At 45.9% G+C, this 15,279-nt stretch overlaps 1 protein-coding gene across 4 annotated transcripts in view; it reads left to right on the top strand.

The window, feature by feature from the left end:
• The first annotated feature begins 434 nt into the window (after positions 1-434).
• The window catches only part of WDR17 (WD repeat domain 17), a 174,415-nt gene continuing 159,570 nt past the window's right edge, over positions 435-15,279 (top strand). For all 4 annotated transcript variants that reach the window (XM_069744255.1, XM_069744256.1, XM_069744257.1 and 1 more), the window contains exons 1-2: positions 435-529; positions 11,756-11,831. The gene's annotated coding sequence lies outside the window, so the exon portion shown is untranslated. The remainder of the gene's footprint in view (positions 530-11,755; positions 11,832-15,279) is intronic.

Raw genomic sequence — 15,279 nt, forward strand, 5'->3', positions numbered from 1 at the left:
CGGCAGGGTGCACTGTGCCCAATCTGTTTATGGCGGCAGGGTGCACTGTGCCCAATCTGTCTATGGCGGCAGGGTGCACTGTGCCCAATCTGTCTATGGTGGCAGGGTGCAATGTGCCCAATCTGTCTATGGTGGCAGGGTGCACTGTGCCCAATCTGTCTATGGTGGCAGGGTGCACTGTGCCCAATCTGTCTATGGTGGCAGGGTGCACTGTGCCCAATCTGTCTATGGTGGCAGGGTGCACTGTGCCCAATCTGTCTATGGTGGCAGGGTGCACTGTGCCCAATCTGTCTATGGTGGCAGGGTGCACTTTGCCGGGCGGCGCTGAGCTCAGAGGGCAGACAGTGATCCTACTGATGACAGCGCGGCGGGGAGGAAGGAGTTACCGGAGCCGTCCTCGTGTGAGTGACAGCGGGCTCCACCAATGCGGTGCAGTCGGGGCGGGCAGAGCGGCGGTGGGTGTGATGAGCGCTCGGCCTCGGGAGCTTCACACCGAGCTGTGGATGTGAGGCTGCGGATACGGGGAGAGGTGAGTGTGCGCCCGGACCGGGTGTGTCTGCCCCTAATGTGCCCGTCCTCGGCTGCCCAGTGCCAGCTCTGCTGTGGACTGATGCTCCCTGCAGTAATACATGGCGGGGTGATGGGGCCACGGGCAGCTCAGCGCAGGCGCTGTCCCTCTTGTATACCGTGTGCGCTGTCTGTATACTGTCTGTACACTGTGCTCTGTCTGTATGCTGTCTGTACACTGTGCTCTGTCTGTATACTGTGCTCTGTCTGTATACTGTGCTCTGTCTGTATACTGTGCTCTGTCTGTATACTGTGCTCTGTCTGTATACTGTGCTCTGTCTGTATACTGTGCTCTGTCTGTATACTGTGCTCTGTCTGTATACTGTGCTCTGTCTGTATACTGTGCTCTGTCTGTATACTGTGCTCTGTCTGTATACCGTGCTCTGTCTGTATACCGTGCTCTGTCTGTATACCGTGCTCTGTCTGTATACCGTGCTCTGTCTGTATACCGTGTGCGCTGTGCTCTGTCTGTATACTGTGCTCTGTCTGTATACTGTGCTCTGTCTGTATACTGTGCTCTGTCTGTATACTGTGCTCTGTCTGTATACTGTGCTCTGTCTGTATACTGTGCTCTGTCTGTATACTGTGCTCTGTCTGTATACTGTGCTCTGTCTGTATACTGTGCTCTGTCTGTATACTGTGCTCTGTCTGTATGCTGTGCTCTGTCTGTACGCTGTGCGCGCTGTGCTCTGTCTGTACGCTGTGCTCTGTCTGTACGCTGTGCTCTGTCTGTACGCTGTGCTCTGTCTGTACACTGTGCGGGAAAATACTAAAACCCTATGTGTCATATTTGTCTATACCTATGCCTATGGTAGATTTTACCTATGGTACATTTTTTTAGTCATATTTGTCTATACCTATGGTAGATTTTTTACAGTGTACAGGAAATCAGCGATTCCGCAAAATTAATGAATGTTTCGCGGAAAAAAGTCGCAACATTTGCACAAGTTTTGCGGATTACATTGAAATGATTGGAAACCATATGTAAACGTTTTTTTCACATTTATCGCGTTTTTATAGCAAAAACGAAAAATACTGAACGTGTGCACATAGCCTTACAACTCCCTTCTCTGTGTACCTGAACTGAGAGAGGGAGGGGGATGTTTTGAGTGAGATAATATTAAGGCTAGGTTCTCATTTCATTTTCGGGTGAGCGCTAACAGACAGCGTTGCACGGCGAAATTAACGCCGTCTAACGCGTCCATTAGCGCTCCCATTGCTAGCAATGTTAAAGCGCAATGCTAGTGCGTGGCATTTTCGGCACGCGCTAGCGATGTGCCGTTCTTTTGTGGCGCGCCTCGGACGCTGCTTGCAGCGTCCAAGGCGCGCCCGAGGTCCGTTCCCCGCTCTCGCAGATCGGGGATCTGCACTAGTGGGGACGTTTAACGCGACTCCTAAAAAGACATTGCGTTAGCGCAATCCGCTAGCGCTTAGCGCTAAACTGATTGCCGTAACGCAATGAGAACCTAGCCTAATATTGTCTACCTTGAGATAGTTTATAAACCCTCCTCTCACACATCCAGTACCCTAGCAACCACAGAATGCAGAGTAAGTGGACACGCTAGCTGGGGCATATCTTAAGGTTCCGTCACACTCAGCAACTTTGCAGCGAGAACGACAACAATCTGTGACGTTGCAGCGTCCTGGATAGCGATCTCGTTGTGTTTGACACGCAGCAGCGATCTGGATCCCGCTGTGCCATCGCTGGTCGGAGCAGAAAGTCCAGAACTTTATTTGGTCGCTAGATCGGCGTGTATCGTCATGTTTGACAGCAAAAGCAACGACGCCAGCAATGTTTTACATGGAGCGAGAACAATAAGCGAGTCGCCGTTACGTCACTGGATCGCCCCTGCATCGTTCTGTTTGACGTCTCTACAGCGACCTAAACAGCGACGCTCCAGCGATCGGCTCGTTGTCTATATCGCTGCAGCGTCGCTGAATGTGACGGTACCTTACTGAAGTAAAGCTGCAACACCAGGCTCTCCCTTCATCACTTTGGTAAGAATTACGAATAACGGTTTTAAGCTCAGTTTTTTTTTTTATTGGAATAAGTTCATATTAGTACAACAACGTTATCTTCCAAGTTTCATTAGGATCTTTTTTGGGATTCAGTCTTTATGCGCCATTTTCTGCCATACCTATGCCTAGTGTGTTATCATGGTTGGAAACGGAAAAACTGTTTTGAGCTCCGTTTTTTTTATTGGAATATGTTCATATTAGTACAACAACGTTATCTTCCAAGTTTCATTAGGATCTTTTTTGGGATTCAGTCTTTATGCGCCATTTTCTGCCATACCTATGCCTACAGTGTTATCACGGTTGGAAACGGAAAAACGGTTTTAAGCTCCGTTTTTTTTACTGGAGTTAGTTCATATTAGTACAACAACGTTATCTTCCAAGTTTCATTAGGATCTTTTTAGGGATTCAGTCTTTATGCGCCATATTCTGCCATACCTATGACTAGTGAGTTATCATGGTTGGAAACGGAATAACGGTTTTGAGCTCCGTTTTTTTTATTGGAATATGTTCATATTAGTACAACAACGTTATCTTCCAAGTTTCATTAGGATCTTTTTAGGGATTCAGTCTTTATGCGCCATATTCTGCCATACCTATGCCTACAGTGTTATCATGGTTGGAAACGGAAAAACGATTTTGAGCTCCGTTTTTTTTATTGGAATTAGTTCATATTAGTACAACAACGTTATCTTCCAAGTTTCATTAGGATCTTTTTAGGGATTCAGTCGTTATGCGCCATATTCTGCCATACCTATGCCTACAGTGTTATCATGGTTGGAAACGGAATAACGGTTTTGAGCTCCGTTTTTTTTATTGGAATTAGTTCATATTAGTACAACAACGTTATCTTCCAAGTTTCATTAGGATCTTTTTAGGGATTCAGTCGTTATGCGCCATATTCTGCCATACCTATGCCTACAGTGTTATCATGGTTGGAAACGGAATAACGGTTTTGAGCTCCGTTTTTTTTTATTGGAATTCATATTAGTACAACAACGTTATCTTCCAAGTTTCATTAGGATCTTTTTAGGGATTCAGTTTTTATGCGCCATATTCTGCCATACCTATGCCTATGGTAGTTTTTTTTCTAAAGTTGAACTTTTTGAATCTATTTTTCCTTTCCACTTCACTCTATTTAAAAATAAATTAGAGGAGGTTAAACTTTAATTGCGTTTTCATCAAGGCAAACCCATACATTTCTATATAGTAACTTTAAATTTGAAATAAACACCGAATCCCTAAGAAGATCTTGATGAAGCTTTGAAAATAAGTTTGTCATTCATATGAACTTTTTCCAGCAAGAAAAACAGAGCTTAAAAATGTAATTCTGTTTTCAACAATGTTAATTCATACATTCCTATATAATAACTTTACATTTCAAATAAACAGTGAATCCCTAAGTATATCTTTATCGAAAATGTTTGCCTTAAGGTACCGTCACACATAACGATATTGTTAAGGATATCGTTGCAACGTCACGCTTTTTGTGACGTAGCAACGATCCCGCTAACGATCTCATTATTGTGTGACAGCGACCAACGATCAGGCCGCTGCTGGGAGATCGTTGGTCACTGGGAATGATCAGGACCTTTTTTTGGTCGCTGATCACCCGCTGTCATCGCTGGATCGGCGTGTGTGACGCCGATGCAGCGATGTGTTCACTTGTAACCAGGGTAAACATCGGGTTACTAAGCGCAGGGCCGCTATGGGGGCCAAAAAAATACGGATTACACACGGACCAGCAGTGTGACTTGCGAGAAATATGCAGCGGTGTTCTATCAAAAAGCCGGAAATTCAGTGCGTTGTACAGTAAAATCACACTGACAGGATAGAATAGAATAGCTAAGATAAATGTCTACACATAGTATAGGGGTATATATATATATTACACACACACACACACACACACACACACACACACACACACACACACACACACACACACACACACACACACACGATGGTGGCCCGATTCTAACGCATCGGGTATTCTAGAATATGCATGTCCACGTAGTATATTGCCCAGCCACGTACTATATTCGCCAACCATATACTATATTGCCGAGCCACGTACTATATTGCCCAGCCATGTACTATATTCGCCAGCCACGTAGTATATTGCCCAGCCCACGTAGTATATTGCCCAGTCACGTAGTATATTGCACAGCGACGTAGTATACAGCACAGAGCCATGTAGTATATTGCCCAGTGACGTAGTATATTGCCCAGCCACGTAGTATATTGCCCAGCTACGTAGTATATTGCCCAGCCAGGTTTGTCACATTTTAAAAAATAAACATATACTCACCTTTCCGAGGGCCCCTTGTAGTCCACGGCAGCTTGCGGTCCCAGGGTTGGTATCAGAGCGCAGGGCCTGTGATGACGTCGCGGTCACATGACCGTGATGTCATGGCAGGTCCTTCTCCCATACCATCTTACAGATGTGCCTTTTCTGGGGTGGCTGGGGGCAGATGTTTTTAGCCACGGGTGGTCAATAACCATGGACCCTCTCCAGGCTATTATTATCTGCCCTCAGTCACTGGCTTTACCATTCTGGCGGAGAAAATTGCGTGGGAGCCAATTTTTTCCGCAATTTAACCCCTTAATTTAATAGCTAGAGCGCCCAAATTTTGCACATACACACTACTAACATTAGTAGTGTGGAATATGCAAAAAAAAAAGGGATATGAGATGGTTTACTGTATGTAATCATGTCTCATATCATGTCGGGTTTGGGAAGGAGAAATGAAAAGCCAGCAATTGAATTACTGGCTTTAAAGCTATCTCGCGCTGTATGAAATATTAATATATATACATATGTGTCTCACTGACGTACATATATAATTGTCTAAGGGTCACTTCCGTCTGTCTGTCCTTCTGTCACGGTTATTCATTCGCTGATTGGTCTCGCAAGCTGCCTGTCATGGCCGCCGCAACCAATCAGCGACGGGCACAGTCCGGAAGAAAATGGCCGCTCCTTACTCCCCGCACTCAGTGCCTGTCGCCCTCATACTCCCCTCCGGTCACCGCTAACACAGGGTTAATGCCGGCGGTAACGGACCGCGTTATGCCGCGGGTAACGCACTCAGTTACCGCCGCTATTAACCCTGTGTGTCCCCAACTTTTTACTATTGACACTGCCTATGCGGCATCAATAGTAAAACATGTAATGTTAAAAATAATAAAAAAAAACTGCTATACTCACCCTCCGTAGTCGCTCGCGCTGGCCGTCATCTTCCGTTGCAGGTTCCGATGGCAAAGATGGTATGGGAGAAGGACCTGCTATGACGTCACGGTCATGTGACCGCAACGTCATCACAGGCCCTGCGCTCATACCACTCCTGGGACCCGAAGCTGCCGTGGACTACAAGGGGCCCTCAGAAAGGTGAGTATATATTTTTTAAAATGTGACAAACCTGAATGGGCAATATGCTACATGACTGGCCAATATACTACGTGGCTCTGTGCTGTATACTACGTCGCTGTGCAATATACTACGTGGGCTGGCCAATATACTACGTGGCTGGGCAATATACTACGTGGCTGGGCAATATACTACGTGGCTGGGCAATATACTACGTGGCTGGGCAATATACTAAGTGGCTGGGCAATATACTAAGTGGTTGGGCAATATACTAAGTGGCTGGGCAATATACTAAGTGGCTGGGCAATATACTAAGTGGCTGGGCAATATACTAAGTGGCTGGGCAGTATACTAAGTGGCTGGGCAGTATACTAAGTGGCTGGGCAGTATACTAAGTGGCTGGGCAGTATACTAAGTGGCTGGGCAGTATACTAAGTGGCTGGGCAGTATACTAAGTGGCTGGGCAGTATACTAAGTGGCTGGGCAGTATACTAAGTGGCTGGGCAGTATACTAAGTGGCTGGGCAGTATACTAAGTGGCTGGGCAGTATACTAAGTGGCTGGGCAGTATACTAAGTGGCTGGGCAGTATACCAAGTGGCTGGGCAGTATACCAAGTGGCTGGGCAGTATACCAAGTGGACTGGGCAGTATACCAAGTGGACTGGGCAGTATACCAAGTGGACTGGGCAGTATACCAAGTGGACTGGGCAGTATACCAAGTGGACTGGGCAGTATACCAAGTGGACTGGGCAGTATACCAAGTGGACTGGGCAGTATACCAAGTGGACTGGGCAGTATACCAAGTGGACTGGGCAGTATACCAAGTGGACTGGGCAGTATACCAAGTGGACTGGGCAGTATACCAAGTGGACTGGGCAGTATACCAAGTGGACTGGGCAGTATACCAAGTGGACTGGGCAGTATACCAAGTGGACTGGGCAGTATACCAAGTGGACTGGGCAGTATACCAAGTGGACTGGGCAGTATACCAAGTGGACTGGGCAGTATACCAAGTGGACTGGGCAGTATACCAAGTGGACTGGGCAGTATACCAAGTGGACTGGGCAGTATACCAAGTGGACTGGGCAGTATACCAAGTGGACTGGGCAGTATACCAAGTGGACTGGGCAGTATACCAAGTGGACTGGGCAGTATACCAAGTGGACTGGGCAGTATACCAAGTGGACTGGGCAGTATACCAAGTGGACTGGGCAGTATACCAAGTGGACTGGGCAGTATACCAAGTGGACTGGGCAGTATACCACGTGGACATGCATATTCTAGAATACCCGATGCATTAGAATCGGGCCACTATCTGGTGTGTGTATGTGTGTATATATATATATATCTATTCTATGTGTACACATTTATTTTAGCTATTCTATTGTAACCTGTCAGTGTGATTTTACTGTACACCGCACTGAATTGCCGGCTTTTCTATAGGACACCGTTGCGTATTTCTCGCAAGTCACACTGCTGGTTCGTGTGTAATCCGTATTTTTCTGGCCCCCATAGACTTTCATTGGCGTATTTTTTGTGCAATACGGTGACAAACGCAGCATGCAGCGATTTTCTACGGCCGTAGAAGACCGTATAATACGGATCAGTAAAATACGGCAGATAGGAGCAGGGCCATAGAGAAGCATTGTACCGTATGCAATCCGTATTTTCTGCACCTCTCATACGTCCGTAAAACACGCTAGTGTGAGGCCGGCGTAAGGCAAAAATTTTCGATAAAGATCTACTTATGGATTCACTGTTTATTTGAAATGTAAAGTTATTATATAGGAATGTATGAATTAACATTGTTGAAAACAGAATTACATTTTTAAGCTCTGTTTTTCTTGCTTATTTTCAAAGCTTCATCAAGATCTTCTTAGGGATTCGGTGTTTATTTCAAATGTAAAGTTACTATATAGAAATGTATGGGTTTGCATTGTTGAAAACGCAATTAAAGTTTAACCTCCGCTAATTTATTTTTAAATAGAGTGAAGTGGAAAGGAAAAATAGATTAAAAAAATTCAACTTTAGAAAAAAAACTACCATAGGCATAGGTATGGCAGAATATGGCGCATAAAGACTGAATCCCTAAAAAGATCTTAATGAAACTTGGAAGATAACGTTGTTGTACTAATATGAACATATTCCAATAAAAAAACGGAGCTCAAAACCGTTATTCCGTTTCCAACCATGATAACACTGTAGGCATAGGTATGGCAGAATATGGTGCATAAAGACTGAATCCCTAAAAAGATCTTAATGAAACTTGGAAGATAACGTTGTTGTACTAATATGAACTAATTCCAATAAAAAAAACGGAGCTTAAAGCCGTTTTTCCGTTTCCAACCATGATAACACACTAGGCATAGGTATGGCAGAATATGGCGCATAAAGACTGAATCCCTAAAAAGATCCTAATGAAACTTGGATGATAACATTGTTGTACTAATATGAACATATTCCAATAAAAAAAAACGGAGCTCAAAACCGTTATTCCGTTTCCAAAAAATGTAACCTCTACATTCATATATTGCAACTTTATGTCAAATAAATACATATGTAAATAAATTGGTTACTCTGCTTCAAATGGAGTGAAGTGGAAAGGAAAACTAAATTAATAAATTGAAACGGTAAAAAAAAATAGGTATAGATGAATACGACTAAAATATCTACCATAGGCATAGGTAAATTTGGCACATAGGGTTTTAGTATGCACCTACTGTGCGCGCTGTGCTCTGTATACTGTGCGCGCTGTGCTCTGTCTATACTGTGCGCGCTGTGCTCTGTCTATACTGTGCGCGCTGTGCTCTGTCTGTATACTGTGCGCGCTGTGCTCTGTCTGTATACTGTGCGCGCTGTGCTCTGTCTGTATACTGTGCGCGCTGTGCTCTGTCTGTATACTGTGTGCGCTGTACTCTGTATACTGTGTGCGCTGTGCTCTGTCTGTATACTGTGTGCGCTGTGCTCTGTCTGTATACTGTGTGCGCTGTGCTCTGTCTGTATACTGTGTGCGCTGTGCTCTGTCTGTATACTGTGTGCGCTGTGCTCTGTCTGTATACTGTGTGCGCTGTGCTCTGTCTGTATACTGTGTGCGCTGTGCTCTGTCTGTACACTGTGTGCGCTGTGCTCTGTCTGTATACTGTTTGCGCTGTGCTCTGTACACTGCGCGGTCTGTATACTGTGCCCGCTGTCTGTATACTGTGCGCGCTGTGCTCTGTCTGTATACTGTGTGCGCTGTGCTCTGTCTGTATACTGTGTGCGCTGTGCTCTGTCTGTATACTGTGTGCGCTGTGCTCTGTCTGTATACTGTGTGCGCTGTGCTCTGTCTGTATACTGTGTGCGCTGTGCTCTGTCTGTATACTGTGTGCGCTGTGCTCTGTCTGTATACTGTGTGCGCTGTGCTCTGTCTGTATACTGTGTGCGCTGTGCTCTGTCTGTATACTGTGTGCGCTGTGCTCTGTCTGTATACTGTGTGCGCTGTGCTCTGTCTGTACACTGTGTGCGCTGTGCTCTGTCTGTATACTGTTTGCGCTGTGCTCTGTACACTGCGCGGTCTGTATACTGTGCCCGCTGTCTGTATACTGTGCGCGCTGTGCTCTGTCTGTATACTGTGCGCGCTGTGCTCTGTCTGTATACTGTGTGCGCTGTGCTCTGTCTGTATACTGTGTGCGCTGTGCTCTGTCTGTATACTGTGTGCGCTGTGCTCTGTCTGTATACTGTGTGCGCTGTGCTCTGTCTGTATACTGTGTGCGCTGTGCTCTGTCTGTATACTGTGCGCGCTGTGCTCTGTCTGTATACTGTGCGCGCTGTGCTCTGTCTGTATACTGTGCGCGCTGTGCTCTGTCTGTATACTGTGCGCGCTGTGCTCTGTCTGTATACTGTGCGCGCTGTGCTCTGTCTGTATACTGTGCGCGCTGGGCTCTGTCTGTATACTGTGCGCGCTGGGCTCTGTCTGTATACTGTGCGCGCTGGGCTCTGTCTGTATACTGTGCCCGCTGTCTGTATACTGTGCGCGCTGTGCTCTGTCTGTATACTGTGCGCGCTGTGCTCTGTCTGTATACTGTGCGCGCTGTGCTCTGTCTGTATACTGTGCGCGCTGTGCTCTGTCTGTATACTGTGCGCGCTGTGCTCTGTCTGTATACTGTGCGCGCTGTGCTCTGTCTGTATACTGTGCGCGCTGTGCTCTGTCTGTATACTGTGCGCGCTGTGCTCTGTCTGTATACTGTGCGCGCTGTGCTCTGTCTGTATACTGTGCGCGCTGTGCTCTGTCTGTATACTGTGCGCGCTGTGCTCTGTCTGTATACTGTGCGCGCTGTGCTCTGTCTGTATACTGTGCGCGCTGTGCTCTGTCTGTATACTGTGTGCGCTGTGCTCTGTACACTGTGCGCTGTCTGTATACTGTGCGCGCTGTGCTCTGTCTGTATACTGTGCGCGCTGTGCTCTGTCTGTATACTGTGTGCGCTGTGCTCTGTCTGTATACTGTGTGCGCTGTGCTCTGTCTGTATACTGTGCGCGCTGTGCTCTGTCTGTATACTGTGTGCTCTGTCTGTATACTGTGCGCGCTGTGCTCTGTCTGTATACTGTGTGCGCTGTGCTCTGTCTGTATACTGTGTGCGCTGTGCTCTGTACACTGTGCGCTGTCTGTATACTGTGCGCGCTGTGCTCTGTCTGTATACTGTGCGCGCTGTGCTCTGTCTGTATACTGTGTGCGCTGTGCTCTGTCTGTATACTGTGCGCGCTGTGCTCTGTATACTGTGTGCTCTGTCTGTATACTGTGCGCGCTGTGCTCTGTCTGTATACTGTGTGCGCTGTGCTCTGTCTGTATACTGTGTGCGCTGTGCTCTGTACACTGTGCGCTGTCTGTATACTGTGCGCGCTGTGCTCTGTCTGTATACTGTGCGCGCTGTGCTCTGTCTGTATACTGTGTGCGCTGTGCTCTGTCTGTATACTGTGCGCGCTGTGCTCTGTATACTGTGTGCTCTGTCTGTATACTGTGCGCGCTGTGCTCTGTCTGTATACTGTGTGCGCTGTGCTCTGTCTGTATACTGTGTGCGCTGTGCTCTGTACACTGTGCGCTGTCTGTATACTGTGCGCGCTGTGCTCTGTCTGTATACTGTGCGCGCTGTGCTCTGTCTGTATACTGTGTGCGCTGTGCTCTGTCTGTATACTGTGTGCGCTGTGCTCTGTCTGTATACTGTGCGCGCTGTGCTCTGTCTGTATACTGTGTGCTCTGTCTGTATACTGTGCGCGCTGTGCTCTGTCTGTATACTGTGTGCGCTGTGCTCTGTCTGTATACTGTGTGCGCTGTGCTCTGTCTGTATACTGTGTGCGCTGTGCTCTGTCTGTATACTGTGCGCGCTGTGCTCTGTCTGTATACTGTGCGCGCTGTGCTCTGTCTGTATACTGTGCGCGCTGTGCTCTGTCTGTATACTGTGCGCGCTGTGCTCTGTATACTGTGCGTGCTGTGCTCTCTCTATACTGTGCGCGCTGTGCTCTGTCTACTGTGCGCGCTGTGCTCTGTCTGTATACTGTGCGCGCTGTGCGCTCTGTCTGTATACTGTGCACTCTGTCTGTACAATGTGTGCACTGTGCTCTGTCTATACACTGTTCATGGGGTGTATTGTCAGTGTGCTCTGTCTGTACACTGTGTGCATGTGGTGTATTGTCAGTGTGCTCTGTCTGTACACTGTGTGCATGGGGTGTATTGTCAGTGTGCTCTGTCTGTATACTGTGTGCATGTGGTGTATTGTAAGTGTGCTCTGTGTCTGCTGTACTCTGACTGCTGCTCCTTTTTGATGGTTTCAGCACCTTCCTACTGTCCACCCTGTGACCACAGCCCCACCGCTGGCCATACTCGGTATTGCAGCCCTGCTGGAATCAGGTAGGACACTACATGGCCACACTGACAGCATGGCAGGCATGAGGGAGATGAGCAGGGAGAGTGGGCATCATCAGGGAGAGTGGGCGTCAGCTGGGAGAGAGGAGAGAGGGGCCCATCAGCAGAGCTCTGTACTTTGCATGGGTTTCCTCTGACATTGCAAAAACCTGGGGAATACGGCTTGTGAGCCCAATGGGGAGAGCGATGATGTCTGTGAAACTGTGCAGACTATGATGGAGGTACAAGGGAGCAGATAATAATGAGAAGGATGGAAATAGAATTAAAGGATATGTGCCAAGATCAGCAGTCACCTTCCCGATTGCTGGGGTCTGATTGCTGGGACCCCCATTGAACTTGAGAACAGGGCTGCTTGTAGCCATCTCTGAGTAGCGTGGAGGCCGATCCCCTGTGCTCCATTCATTCCTAGATGATCGTTCTCGGGCTTCGGATACGGTAGCGGTTGTGTGGATGCCCTTCTGGCAGCATATATATATGTATACGCTGTATATTAAATGAAACAAAGTCCATAGTCGACATCCTGTGGAACTCGGAGCACGGAACCGCTGTGTCAGGGCGTAGAAGAACCAAGGAAATGATGAGGAATCCAGCTCAACGAGGTAGTGAAAAAAACCCTTTCTTTATTCACTTCAAATCATATTCAGTGGAGGATAAAACATCAGCAACATGGATTAAAATGCGATATCAACGCGTTTCTGGTGGACAAGCACCCTTGATAATGATTAAGGGTGCTTGTTCACCAGAAACATCAGAGCCACTGGCTCCTGAATGAGGTCATAGTTTGTATTGGTATACATGGGCCAGCACCCCAGCTCTTATATTTTGTGGTACCTGTTTAAAGGGATTGTCCAACAGTACTGAAATATTATTTTTTATAAGGCATGGATTGATTAAAAATAAGTTGGGTTGAAGACTCCCCTTCTAGAACCTGGTGGATCCAACACAGGCCACCTCATATATCTCTGCCAATTCTGTAAGCAGTTACGGAAAACCGCTGCGAAGACGCATACACAACAGGTGCACATAGCCTCGACGGGTCCGTCTTTTCAACATTTTGACAGATACTGTGCAGATTGTAAAAACGGAAGTGTGAAAGAGGCCTTAGTTAGATGGTTTCCCCTTCCTAAATTTTGTGAATAATGCATTTATTACAGAAATTCTCTACTTTAAAGACTTTTATATACAGTTATTTAGTTCAGTGCTTCCCAAATCTGGATACATTACCTAAAGTTGGATACATGGGAACTCCTTAAATATTGCCATGTGTACTAACGACCATTAAAAAGCTGGTTTTATTGAGACACTAATTTGTCACCGATGTTGTAGTGACATAAAGATCACATGGCCATCACAGTCTGACATCACCAATGTTGTAGTGACATAACGATCACATGGCCATCACAATCTGTGACATCACCAATGTTGTAGTGACATAACGATCACATGGTCATCACAATCTGTGACATCACCAATGTTGTAGTGACATAACGATCACATGGTCATCACAATCTGTGACATCACCAATGTTGTAGTGACATAACGATCACATGGTCATCAGTCTGTGACATCACCAATGTTGTAGTGACATAACGATCACATGGTCATCAGTCTGTGACATCACCAATGTTGTAGTGACATAAAGATCACATGGTCATCAGTCTGTGACATCACCAATGTTGTAGTGACATAAAGATCACATGACCATTACAATCTGTGACATCACCAATGTTGTAGTGACATAAAGATCACATGACCATTACAATCTGTGACATCACCAATGTTGTAGTGACATAAAGATCACATGACCATTACAATCTGTGACATCACCAATGTTGTAGTGACATAAAGATCACATGGTCATCAGTCTGTGACATCACCAATGTTGTAGTGACATAAAGATCACATGACCATTACAATCTGTGACATCACCAATGTTGTAGTGACATAAAGATCACATGACCATTACAATCTGTGACATCACCAATGTTGTAGTGACATAAAGATCACATAGTGATATTGTCCTTATATTTTGAGCTTCCTGATGAAACGGTGACTCTTGAGGGGTGAAACAGGCTTTCTTTGGTTTTGTGTAATAAAGTTTGGGTGGCATTGTCTATATCTGAACAGAAGCCTCTCCGGCATACACGTCCGCATACATATGTTCTGTATACTATGGACCAAGTCATCTTCGTCAGGTTAGTGCCTCAGTCACCTCCAGATATAGGCCGCGTAGCAGTGTCTTATCAGTGTGCTGACAGGACTCCGGGCATCTGATGGGTTATTATATGAAGTTACAGTGTTAATCTAACAGAATCCTGTCTATTTATAAGCATTGCAATCTCATCTAAATGCCGCACAGAAAAAGGGGTCAGTATTGGGCCGTCATTGGTTTCATTGTTTGCCATTTCAGTCACTATTAATTTACCATTGCACATTGACATATACAATAGGACCTTGAAGATAATGCAACCTTTAATCCTTGACATTTTCCGTTCAGCATCTGGTTTTACATTTTTAGAGATTTATGTTACAAAATGACTGGAAATGTAATCTCTGGGCAATTGCTAAGCTGACTGTAGACCCCATATAGAGCATGGTGGTGATCACACACATTGTCTGGTTAGTGCAGGCTCTAAGAGGACCTTGGGGGGGATCGTAAGGCGCAGGGAGGGTCTTACCAGACCCGGATCAGCTCAGTGGTGTAGGAAGGGGGCTGAATAAGTGGGCCTAATATGCCAGCTCTGTGTGTAGTGTAAATTGGTAATAAAAATGTGAGTTAAATACCAAATAAAAAAACCTCTGCGCTCCTCTGGTTCTGCCGCTTTTTGGTGTTTTGCGCTACGTTGCTCCATTGAAAAGATAACCACATGTGCAGCTTTTGGAGATCAATATTTGAAATGCTGGTTATAAAACGAGGGGGAAGAGGGAAGATACGGCACATACAAGATTAATAATAGTCAATAATTCTTTAATCTGTGTCCATTAAAACGACACACAAGGGATTTAAAACCAACACGTTTCTGGCGAGTCCGCGCCCTTAACCATGGTATAACACTTCTATTGCAATGATGTTATTTAAAGCACAAAAAACATCATATCCTGGTGGACAAGCACATGATGTAAAGGCAGTAACAGGGAAACCACATGACGGGGAAAACACCTGAACGCTAATGGATTAATTAGATCAGTATGTATAATTGCAAGAAGAAAATAGGGGGTTGGGATCAATGTCCTATATCACACTCTAAAGAGTAACTATATTAAACAATTCATGTAAATACAGTATCATTCACAAAATATAAACAATCACAATCTGTCGCAAAAAATAAAAACAAATATGGTAGTATAAAACAATAAATTAAATCTTTTCTTCTACATGATCACCAGCCCAACATTGGGATTGAAAAAGCCGCGCACGCTCAGTGCCTCCCAG

This window comes from Ranitomeya imitator, chromosome 1 (genome assembly GCF_032444005.1).
Source record: "Ranitomeya imitator isolate aRanImi1 chromosome 1, aRanImi1.pri, whole genome shotgun sequence".
NCBI classification, from domain to species: Eukaryota; Metazoa; Chordata; class Amphibia; order Anura; family Dendrobatidae; genus Ranitomeya; species Ranitomeya imitator.